The sequence below is a fragment of the Caretta caretta genome, chromosome 9, assembly GCF_965140235.1.
Source record: "Caretta caretta isolate rCarCar2 chromosome 9, rCarCar1.hap1, whole genome shotgun sequence".
NCBI classification, from domain to species: Eukaryota; Metazoa; Chordata; order Testudines; family Cheloniidae; genus Caretta; species Caretta caretta.
Window position 1 is genome coordinate 12,804,015 of NC_134214.1, and position 12,731 is coordinate 12,816,745.

Consider the following 12,731-nt stretch of genomic DNA (forward strand, 5'->3'; position numbering starts at 1 on the left):
GGATTTTAGAGTAGTTTTAAATATTGATTTTTAAACCAGAAGCTTTGCTCTCAGGGCAAAACTTCTGAAAAGAGCCCCGGCAGATGGCGGGCAGAGGGCAATTAATGTGCACAACACATTCTTAGAAGGCGAGACTTGAACACACAGTAGATGAGTGTTGCTCGGATTCAAAAGTCACAGCATGACTCTTGAACCATCCAGTTACTGATGTCAGACTGCCTCCAGACAGTTTGGTTTGCTGCAACACCCCAGTCTGGCTCCACATCTGCAAATGGCTTTCTCTGGCTCATCAGCATAGTTTCAACCACACTGTAGATCCCACTTTTACCCTCAACAACTTTTAAAATATTTGTTACCCAACAGGGCAATGGGTGCTGGACGCTTCCTGAATGGGTAATGGTAGTTTGGAGGGACTCATTCATAGTTTGAGCCCACGTGTACACACAATTATAAGGACCATCATGCCACATGATTTTTTTTTTAGCGGAGTCCTTTGCTCAGACATCTTCTTCAGAACTGATCAGCTGGCCCTAACCAGGGCTCCCCACAAAGCACAGCAATTTTCAAGACAATCTGGGGGGGATGTAAGCTGTTTCTACACAATTTACATGTTGATTTTTGTTTTTCTGCTTTGAGATCATGGTCTGCTGAAGACCCATTTCCAAGTGTTACACATTAACTGATATTGACAGAAGATTGCTTTCGTGCATTATGTTGCTGTTGGGTCTGACCAAGGCTGTTTCTCTTCCAGCACCCTCACAGAGATCATATAGCTAGCTTCTTTGCTTCCTTATTCCTATGGATTTCATTGTTCTGGATTTTCTTTAAATATAATCTCACTCTGACTCATTTGTCTACACTCTTCTGCTACCTCTGTCATCAGACATGTTTTGTTGTGCTTTTCACTTTAGGTCAATTAAAATTCTGGTCTGAATGATCCTGCAGCCTAGTTAGTGGGTGAGGAGTGGGGGGATATCTATACTAACTCTATTTTCATTTTGGTTGTGGCTCCCGTTCCAAGTACTATAGCTGGAAAAAAGCAATACATCAAGGGAGAGTCTAGTAGCCAAGATACCATCGATATGTAAGACTTTTGTAGTCCACAAAGAACAAAACTGAATGAGTAAATTTTTGTTGTGAAAACTCAAGCAATGTAGAAATCTCTGAAAGTGCATCTCCAACTGAAATGTAAACAATATGTTCCTAATTAGAAGAAAAAAATATGAGCACAAGTTCAAATGAAGAACCAATTCTTTTAAAATCCACCCTAAAATCCACCCAGTGTTTTAGCAGTAGAACTGACCCTACCTTCCATATAGGATCCATTGTGAAATGGATGATGGGGGAGTGTGTTTGTAGACTGAATGGTTAAGCATTCTGACAGATAGCTTGGGAAATCATTGTTCCTCTAGTGGTTTATGCTAGAAACTGTACTATGTTAAAGGAAGAGTACAAAGCTGTGTACTCTTCACATTTTTAACCAAGTTTGTAGCCATTTGGTGATGGTGGTTGGCTTTAACTGTGGTTTTATCCACATGCAACAAGATTAACACTTGCTGGTAACCATGGCATCTAAGAGTGCATCACCGTGGTAGCAGCCTAGGCTGGCATGTAGTTGTCTTTCTTTAACTGGGTTGGCCTACTGTTTTTGGCAGTGTAGATGGGACTTTTTAAGCATGTTTGTGTGACCAGTTTGGTTGGAGCTCCTTTCTTCCCGATCTCTCTGTAGTATAACATCTCAGTGTTCATTACCCCTTATGCTGTTCTTCCTGCTGCTCTGTGTACATAACCTCTGGGTATTCTTTTCCCTGATGAAATATTGGGGGATAGCTTCCCAGAATGTACTGATATTTATTTAGGTCCACAGACTGCGTCTACAGTGTGTGTAGACACAACTCAACAGTATTTGTTGAATTGGGTCAAATGAGCTACCAAAAAAACAAACCAAGCCAAAACTCCATAAACAGTTGCACTTGTAAGGTGGGCTTTTTCAGAAGCATTAAATGGTGACCTAAATCTGCTCCCAGTGAAGCTGACTTTAACAGAAGCAAAGTTAGCCTGTTGCTGAGTGCTTTTAAAAATCTCACTTGTAGTGTATATAGGGAGTAAACTTAAAGCCAGTTTGTTTCAACCTTACATTCTTTCATTTACTGTGGGATGCTTTTTGGAGACATTTTTGTCATTCATTCGCTTTGTGTAATTTATATTGTATTGGTATTAGTTACCTGGTCCAAATCACATAACAAGCAGTGATACTGATAATAGGATAGATATTCTAAAATTCAGTAAAATAAATAATGATAGTTGCCTGCAGTTTGGTCTTTAAAGACATGCATCAAATTAACAAATGCCAGTGGGATAATTTGGAATAGGATTGTGAAAGCTTTCAGGAAGGTATCTTCACTCAGAAAATTGGTCCTCATGGACTCAATTACAGATAAAAAACGCAGAGTAGTTTTAAAAGGCAATATAGACATCTAGAAAACTCATGTTCAAAGTTGGGGTCAACAACTAATTAACACAAGTGGGAGTTAAACAGGTTCAATGGACCCTTTGGTTTTTGATCAGACACAATGATGGTCTCTCAGTGTGGTAGGGGTGCTGTGACGTTTAACCATTTCAATTTACATTGTTTTGTTTTCTTATAGCAGAACTTGATACTTTGTATTTTAATACATTTGGTGGTTGGGTTGAGCCAAACAAAAGGTGATTGACTTTTTGTCATTTTTCTAGTAGGCCCTTTTTAAAAGGGGCAATGTCAAGTTTAAAAATGCATTTAATAAATCAAATCCCCTTACCTGTATCACTAATACAATAGGACCAAGATTATAACAATATCTTGAACAACCAAAGCCTTCAAATTATTGGGGAAATATCAAACCACAGACTTGAAAGAATTTCTGGGGAAAGTAGTCGAGGAAGAGGAATCTAAGTAAGGTAAAGGGAGGCGAGAGTGGACTAGATTTCAGTTAAAGAAATGAACTTAATCCATTAATATTTACTTACCATTTACATTGCAGTAGCACCCATAGGCTTCAATCAGAATCAAGGCCCCATTGTAGTAGATGCTGTAGAGACACCCAATAAGATATAGTCATTGCCCCAAAGGACTTAAAATCTAAGAAGACAAGCAACATAAGAACCAAGTATGGAGAAAGGACTATAATCAGTAGGGTTGCCAACTTTCTAATCGCACAAAACCAAACACCCTACCCCTGCACCTTCCCCGAGGCCCCGCCCCCTGCTCACTACATTCCCTTTCCCTTGGTAGCTTGCTCTCCCCAACCCTCATTCACTTTCATTGGGTTGTGGTATGGGAGGGGATGAGGGCTCTAACTGGGGGTGCAGTTAGAGTGGTGTGGGGTGGGGCCAGAGATGAGGGACTCAGGGTGCGGGAAGGGGCTCCGGACTGGGGCAGGGAGTTGGAGTGCAGGAGGGGGTGAGGGCTTCAGCTGGGGTGTGGGTTCTAGGGTGGAGCTGGGGATGAGGGATTTGGGGTGCAGTAGGGGGGCTCCAGGCTGGGGGGTTGGGACCAACGGATTCGGAATATGGGAGGAGGCTGTGGGTTGAGGGAGGAGGTTGGGGTGTGGGATAGGGTCCTGGCTGGGGGTGTTGGCTCTGGGTTGGGGCCGGGGATGAAGGGTTTGGGGTGCAGGAGGGGGCTCCAGGCTGGGGGTGGGGCGGAGGGATTTAGAGTCCGGGAGTGGGCTGTGGGTTGAGGCAGGAGGTTAGGGTGCAGGAGGGGGTATGGGCTCTGGACTGGGAATGAGGGATTCAAGGTGTAGAAGGGGGCTCTGGGCTGGGGCAGGGGTTGGAGTGTGGGCTTACCTCGAGTGGCTCCCAGTCAGTGGCGCAGCGGGGCTAAGGCAGGCTTTCTGCCTGTCCTGGCACTGCACTGCGCCTGGAAGCGGCCAGCAGCAGGTCCAGCTCCTAGACCGGGGGCCAGGAGGCTCTGCATGCTGCTGTTGCCCGTAGCCGCCCCCCCCCCCCCCAGCTCCTATTGGCCGTGGTTCCCAGCCAATGGGCGTGTGGAGCTGGTGCTCAGGGCGGGGGCAGCATGCGGAGCTCTGTGTCCCCCCCCACTTAGGAGCCGGATCTGCTGCTGGCTGCTTCCGGGGTGTAGCACGGAGCCAGGACAGGTAGGGACTAGCCTGTCTTAGCACCGCCAACCGGACTTTTAACGGCCTGGTCGGCGGTGGTGACCAGAGCCGCCAGGGTCCCTTTTCAACCGGGCATTCCAGTTGAAAACTGGACACCTGGTAACCCTAATAATCAGAGGTATACAATTTTACATACACATCTATAGATTTACAGTTGTTCTTTTAGATGTCCTTAGTTAAAGCATTTTTGCTTAGCCTGATCAATTTAGCTAAAGATTTTTACTTACATTCCTTCTCTCCCCAAGGATGCTTCTCACTGAATTATCCAATACTCACTTTTCTGGAATTTACTGTTAGCTGAACCAGAGTCAGTTCTCCTGATTGCAGCAGGAGATATGACCCTGTTGAGATACTGAAAAAAGGGACTTTCAGATAAGTGAGTTTCATACATTTGACATTGCAATTTAAGGATTGGGAGGTAGCACTCTCAGGGATGAAAAACTGCCTATGCAGTGATCTAGTCCTGAAAGGTCTGGGTGTTACACTGATCTGTCTGTGAAATTGTTGGTTATCAGCTGTATTATTTGGAGTACAGTAATTCCTCACATAATGTTGTAGTTATAAAAATACGACTTTAAGTGAAACGATGTTAAGCAAATCCAATGTCCCCATAAGAATTAATGTAAATGGGGGGGTTACGTTCCAGGGAAATTTTTTTTCACCAAATAAAAGACTTACACAGGCACACAGACAGTATAAGTTTTAAACAAACAATTTAATACTGTACACAGGAATGATGATTGTGAAGCTTGGTTGAGATGTTGAAGTCAGGGGGTGGAAGAGGGTGGGACATTTCCCAGGGAATGCCTTACTGCTAAATGATGAACTAGAACAGCCGAGCCCTCAAGGGTTAACATGGGGTGGGCAAACTTTTTGGCCCGAGGGCTACATCGGGGTTGCGAAACAGTATGGAGGGCTGGGTAGAGAAGGCTGTGCCTCCCCAAACAGACTGGTCCCCGCCTCCTATCTGCCCCTTTCCACTTTTCACCCCCTGACTGCCCCCCTCAGTACTCCCAACCCATCCAACCCCCCTGCTCCTTGTCCCCTGACTGCCCCCTCCTGGGACTCCTTCCCCTAACCGCCTCCTGTGACCCCCCCCATCCATCCTGCCCCCCGCTCCCTGTCCCCTGACTGCCCCCTCCTGGGACTCCTTCCCCTAACCGCCTCCTGTGACCCCCCCCATCCATCCTGCCCCCCGCTCCCTGTCCCCTGACTGCCCCCTCCTGGGACCCCTGTCCACACCCCCGCCCCCTGACAGCCTCCCCAGGACTCCCACCCCATATCCAACTGCCCTCTGCTCCTCGTCCCCTGACTTCCCCGCCCCCTGTCCACACCCCCGCCTCCGACAGCCTCCCCAGGACTCCCACCCCCCATGCTCTCTGCCCCCTGACAAGCCCCCTGGGACTCCACTCCCAACCCTTCCTGTTCCCCATCCCCTGGCTGGCCAACCTCCACCCCATCCAACTGCTCCCTGACTGCCTCCAGGGACCCCCTGCTCCCTTACCCCCCCCCACCCCCTTGCCATGCTGTTCAGAGCAGCAGGAGCTCGCAGCCCCGCCGCAGCCAGCTGCGCTCCCTGCTCTGCCCGGTAGGAGTGGCGGTGCTGCAGGGGAGGGGCCGGAGGCTAGCCTCCCTGGCCGGGAGCTCAGGGGCCGGGCAGGACGGTCCCACAGGCCATAGTTTGTCCACCTCTGGGTTAACAAGTTGTTAATGTAGCCTCACACTCTACAAGGCAGCACAAATGGAGGGAGGGGAGACAGCATGGCAGACAGAGAGATGCGCATGGCCCCTTTAAATATGCTGACTCCACTCTGAGTACATTGCCTTTTTAAGTAGATCAGCAAGTTGAGACAGCCCCTGCTGCCCTCCGTCCTGAGCCCTGTCATTTCCCCCCTCTGCTCTATGGAGATGAGGCAAGCGGGGGGCAGGAGCAGGGGTGGGGTACACCCTGACATTAGCACTCCTCTTCTCCCCCATCCCCGCACAGCAAGCAGGAGGCTCCTGGGAGCAGCTCCAAGGCAGAGGCCAGAAGCGGCACATGGCAGTGCAGGGAGGGACAGATGAACTGCCCAGCAATTGATAGCCTGCTGGGCGGCTGCTGCACAGGGCACTTAGGGGAGCAGGGAGCTTATAGGGGGGCTGTTGGTCCACCCTGGTTCCAAGCCCCCACCAGCTAGTTCCAACGGGCTGCTCTTTCTTCAAGCAGCGGATAAAGCAGGCAGCTGCCAAACAATGTTATAAGGGAGCATTGCACAACTTTAAACGAGCACGTTCTCTAATTGATAAGCAACGTAACCATGAAACAACTTTAAGCAGGACGACTTTAAGTGAGGAGTTACTGTATTGCTAATGTAGGAAAAGAATGGAGAAAAACTACCAGTCCTCCTTGCTTCCAATGCTGGATTTGCTACCATCAAAAGTGAATACATGGCAAATAAGTGGATAGCCTGAGATTACTTCCTTGTGTCAGTGAGTGTTCAACGTGGAGACGTGTCACTGAGTGGCTCCTTTCTGTGAAGGTGTATAATCCCGGATTTAGGGGGAGGTTCTTTGCTCTACAGCTCTGCACCTTACCATTCTTCATTGTCCTGGTAAGCAAAATTAGAGGCAGATTATCTTTCCTGTTTGAATTATGGGTTTGACAAACTAGCAGAAAGGGTGTGACAGAGTCCTGAAATACTTCTGAGAGCTCATTTTTATTTGCCCTACTTAGTTGCCCTTTTTTTGTTTTCTTTTCCTATTCTGTGTTCTTTTGTAACTATTTGCTTCCAGCTGCTCAATTTGTCAGGACTGTGTTTAGATTTAAAATGGATTCTGACGACAGTTATGGCATAAAGCCCCTCCCAGAGAGCAGAGTGAGAGCTTTCTCTCTATAGCTTTGACCTTAAGAACTGCACTCTGAAATTAATACTAGGAAAGGAAGGAATTGGAGAGAGGCAATCCTGGCACCTAATTTAGGCTGAAGAAAGCCTCTCTTGTTGTATCCGACTGTTTTTATCTGTTTCCTCACACCTCTTACTATATTCATAAATAAAACAACACAAAATGTGTCACACCTGTAACTAGACTACAGAGCTGGATTTTATCATCTTTCACTGTCCACCAATGTATTCCATTGTCACACAAAAATTTGAAGTGACTTATGCTCTCAGTAAGCGTAGTGATCTAACAGCATGCGTCTCAAGAAATATCTTTTAGAGAACTCCAATTATAGGCAAGTAATGTATCTATATACTGTTTATGCTGAGTGATGCGATGAAGATTTCTGACCTAATCCGAGGCTCTAGCGGGGTAAAAAGACACACTCACTTTTTCCACATAAAAAATCATGCCACTTAACAAGTGGATTTTTTCCTCCTTTTGATTCCGACAATTTCTGCATCAATAATGCAACTAAGCAAGGGAGAAGAAGCACATTTGCAAATATCTGAATTCCCAACATATTTTGCATGCATTCTCATCCTCTGCGGCGCCTCCATACACTTGCATTATGAAGGATATGTTTCTCTTTGATGCGTGCTTATGGATAGCTTGTAGAATGTTCTGGGAATAGTGTAAATTCATTAATTTCTGCTGCACAGGATGCTTGTTTTTGAATAGAGTTGTCTGACATTTTCGTACCAGACCACTTATTTGACCAATTTGGTCAGGTGTTGTTTTTTTTTTTTCCAAAGATTAATGAACAATTTTTCTGTGGGTGAATTTTACAAATTCAGTTGGTTGTTGCTAATAATTGATCAAACAATTCGGGTGAACAAATTTTGTTTGGGTTATTCGCAAACTTTTTGTTGTCAGTTACATGGTATTGTTTCTGCTCTCTGATTGGATGACTGATTTTTTTGAAAATAGCCAATAGCAAATAATCTTATGCAAACACGGGTATTCAAATGGAGAGCAGCCTCCTCTAGCCATTTGTGTGAACAAAAAATCATTTGTAAGTAGTGAATAAAAAGGGGTAGGAACATGGCTGGAGTGAGCAGCTATTTGGATATCAAACATATGCTTGCGAATACTGTTTTGCAGTATTCTTCTACCTCTGGATGAGATAATTTATTACTCAATAATTATTACTGAGTTTTGTGGCTTTAAAAACATTCATTTAGAGAACAGGGAATAGAGTCTTTTTTTTTTTTTTTTAAAGATACATTAAGGCTGGTAGACTAAAAAAGTAATCTGCCTCAACACCAGTCTGCTCTTGAATGTCCTACCTGCAGGATTTTTACAACATATTTCTTCAAATGTTTGCATGCAGCTAAAATAAGCTGACTTTCTCAGTTTTCTAAGTTACTGTTCAACTTGGTAAATTTAACAGCTTTGCATGTTCTTCCAAATGTGCACACTTATATCGACTAATGTGATGTATGCCTTAGGAAAATGTATCCTTTACCACTTCCAACCCCAATTAAACATTCAAGATGAATGTTCTACAGTCAAACCAAGGATTTTTTTGTTTTAGTGCTTACAAAAGGTGCTACATAAATATCACAGAAAATTGAAGTCTTTTATTGCTAGAACAGATTTGGCATGGGCAATAACATGCCAACATCTAAGAACCTGACTCTGGAGAAATATATCAAAAGGCATGGTCCAACGATAGGCTCCTTCGGGATGGACCCTTGTGTCTGTGTGGATTTCCACTGAATGTGGATGCAAGTGTCCAGGGCCTAATGGCATAAGACAGTTCGTTCTCCATAGTCATTTATTCATAAGTTCTGTACCTGCAGAAGGATAACAATTGCAAGGGTAATTTTTATGCTGTGGACACCTGTCTACTAGCAACAGGCTGATAGGAAAACTAATTCTTCTTGTTATTACCACTCCCAATCACTGCTGATTTAGTCTGTGTATAAATTCTGAAGTGAAAACTTTAGTGTCTCTTACTGATCCCCTGAGCCATCTGGTCCCACAACTGATACTGTTTTTTTTTAAATCTGTGTTTTATTCTGTTAGCACATCTATTTTTAAATATTAAAACTTATCCTTTTATTTGTCTCTACATTTCTTTTTCAGCATCATCTTCCTGTGACTGGAGGCAGCAGACAGGAGAACTTCCCTACATCAATGCACTGCCAATGGTAAATACAATTTTAACTGCCTACAAAAAAGTGGTACGATTCTTTCTTCCAGTGCCATTGTAAGTCAATCTTATATTGTAAATAATGTTTTTGAAAGTCTTAGGCCATGTCTCTACTACAAAATTATAAGAACCTAACTTGCGTAAGCGTACAGCCGCTGCAGTTATTAAATCGCTTGTTTGTATGCAGCATTTGGCTCCTTGTGTGGGATGTGCGCGTGCTCAACGGGAACATTTGCATAGATTGCATTGTCAGTGTTGGACATTGTGGGACAGCTCCTGAAAGCTAGTAACAGTTGACGTAAGCAACACAGTGTCTACACTGACACTGTCGACCTAATTATATCAACTGTGGTGCTACGCCACTCGGGGAGGTGGTGTTACTAAATAGGTGTAGAGAGATACTTACATTGGCGGGAGCCAAATTTAAGTGAAGACACTTCTGCAGCTAGGTTAATGCTAAGCATCTTACATCTGACCTAGCCCTGTAGTGTAGACCAGGTCTTACTTTTAGAAAGCAAGTAGAATTTTCTGCAGCAAAAACCAAAGCTTTATACCAGTTGACAAAGGAATTTACAAGTATTTCCAGATTTCATCCTGTGGGCAAATATAGCAACATATTTAGTTTCAACCAATAGTTTAATTCTGACCAAGAGCATGGGCAAATGGTTGATTTGGCTAGATATTCTACTACCCCCAGTAGCATGCTTTTGCAAGTTCATTTCAATACTAACAGCTTCTTTTGTTAAAAAGTTATGCAGTGCCAGCGGTTTCTTGTTTCAACATATTTGCCAGCATAAAACTAGTGAAGTTACTCTTTGCTCACAGAAATGGGCAAGCCTGATGTAATCTTTTCTCACTCCCTCTGTGTAATGTTAATAAGCATTGTAGATTATTGCAAGTTTAAAATTGCAGATTGTTTTAAAGTTATTGTTGCTTTTGTAGTGGTTGAGCAGATAGAGAGCAGAAGTGAGGGCTGGGGGAGTAAGTCACAGAAGCGAGGACCAGGGAAAGGTTTCAAATTATTGCCTCTATCTCTGGTCAGCTCCCTGTGTGATTGCTTTCTTTGTAATTTTGATGTCCTCTCTTGTCACAGTGCAGCAGTTTTAAAATCATAACCTGTAGCTCTAATCTGAAAAGTGACAAATATGCTTGGTTCACAAATAAAAAAGATGTTTGGTTGGTTAGGTGCTTTTTTTTTTTTTTTTTTTAAACTGAGAACCCTGAAAATTCCCCCTGGGTTCTGAGAGGTGAACTGGGTCCTTCGTTTTGTATAAGCATGAGTATTAAAAGATACGCAAATCAATTACAGCCTTAGTTAAAGTTTCACAACCTCACTGCCTTCATCTTGTGCTCTAAGTAACCCCCAAAAAAGGCAGTGGGTTTGTATAGATGTAACTCATTTGTCCTGATATTGAATTTAGTAAACTACTCTGTTGATGATGTATAAGACGGAAAAGCTGCATTGGCTGGACAAGACAACCAGGAGTGAAACATAATGCAATATTACCTTGTCATTAAAGGGAGCAAATATAACTCCGAAAAAATCACCTCTGTGCAGTGGACCTATGCCTGGGGTGGGCAACATACGGCCTGCGGGCCAGATCCAGCCCGTCTAACATTTGTCTAGCCCGCCAGGCTCTTTGGCTGCCCCCTTTTGATCTCCGGACCGCTAAAAGTCCCGCGGCACAGCGGGGTGCTCAGGCAGGCTGCCTGCTTGCTGTGGCCCCACACCGCTCCCAGAAGTGGCCGGCTGCTGCTGGTGTGTCTCTGCATGCCCCTGGTGTGGGTGGGGAGATGGCTGTACACGCTGCCCCCACTCCCAGTACCATCCTCACAGCTCCCATTGGCCAGAAACCGGCCAATGGGAGCTGAGGGGGCAGTACTTCACAGGCAGCGCATGGAGACTCGCTATCCCCCTCCCACCAAGGGACATGCAGAGATGTGTCAGCAGCAGCCGGCTGTAGTCACTTCCGGGAGCGGCATGGGGCCATGGCATGCAGGCAGCCTGCGTGAGCCCTGCTGCGCCGCTGGCTGGGAGCCATCTGTGATAAGCGCCTCCTGGCCAGAGCCTGAACCTCGCACCCCTTCCCGCACTCCAATCTCCTGCCTCAGGTCAAAACATCCTCATGCACCAAACTCCCTCCCAGAGCCCAAAACCTTCACCCTTTCCTGTACCCCAACGCTCTGCACAAGCCCAGAGCTCTCTCCTTTGCCCAAACTCCCTTCCAGACCCTGCATCCCCTCCATTAATATAGTAGAAAAGTGCGGGCCATGACTATGTATCAAAATTTGTGGAGTGGCCCCCCTGAGAAAATTATTGCCCACTCCTGACCTATGCAAACCCTATGCACCACTTAAGTCTCAGCTAAGCCCTTAAAATGGGGTATGTGTGTTTCATAGGTAATATGCTGGCCCAGTGATGAATTTCACCCACAGGGAGCAGATCTGTTGAGTTATGGAGATGCCATTTTCATCCATTCACTTTTCAGGGTAGAATGGCATTCACTGTCCAAAAGCGTGAGACTAGCTGTACCCTCAGATCTTTCTATTCGCTCCAAAATTTTATTGCTAATCTCAGCTACTTTCCAACAGAAAGCAATATTGCTTTCTTTTTATTTCAGAACATCTTTTTAGCCAAGATTTGAAATATAGTTCTGTGTTATTGCTTCCCTTAAAAACATGACTCATTCTGTATTAAGCTAGTCTTAATACTTCATTAAATTTTAAAATACTGAGAAGATCTGTATTTGAAATCTTGTTGCATTCAGTCCTAATTTTCCATCCCCACAAACTGTATATCAAACACAGAATTGTACAGTCTCAAGGGCGTGCTATTTGGTTCAGTAATAATAAAAGATACTTAACTGCTACGTGGAGCATCAAGAAATGGTCTTCAGTACTTTCATAAGAGCTGCTATCACTACAGAGATGAGACATATTTTACTTTCAACTATTTCAGAACAGTTACTTATCTTTTCATTAGAATTATACCCAAATACTAAGAAAGTTAAAGGACAGGTCAGACAAGTTTTCCATCTTCCCAAAGGTGGGTATTACTATATGAGTTATTTTCCTTGTGGACTCTGTCGATAAAATGGTGACAGTAGGTGACCTGAAAGGAATTTTTATTTTCCCCCCAAACACCTCTATCTTGGGTTGTGGAATTAGGGTTCAATTCTGCAAAGTACTAAGTGCCAAACGCTCAGTGCAGCAAAGCACTTAAGCTGAAATACATCTCTAATATTCAGCATGTATTTAGTCACACTCAAGTTCATGGCACTACTCAGATATTGATAGTATTGCACAAGCTTAAGTACTTGGCTTGATCGGGATCCTTGTACTCAGTATCTTTGTAGGATTGAGTCCCAAGTGTGTCTGATCCTTCTATTCAATGATCCAGCAACACTTGTTTTGTGGTTTGTTTTGTTTGTTTTTTGTAGTGTCAGTGGCCTTTCAGGATTCTCAGTCAGAAAGAAGAGTATAAAACACACAAA

The 12,731-nt window shown here is 44.5% G+C and overlaps 1 protein-coding gene across 6 annotated transcripts in view; it reads left to right on the top strand.

Moving 5' to 3' along the window:
- Nucleotides 1-12,731, top strand: part of TBL1XR1 (TBL1X/Y related 1) — a 173,890-nt gene that overhangs the window by 56,667 nt on the left and 104,492 nt on the right. For all 6 annotated transcript variants that reach the window (XM_048863460.2, XM_048863467.2, XM_048863462.2 and 3 more), the window contains one exon: nt 9,171-9,235. The gene's annotated coding sequence lies outside the window, so the exon portion shown is untranslated. The remainder of the gene's footprint in view (nt 1-9,170; nt 9,236-12,731) is intronic.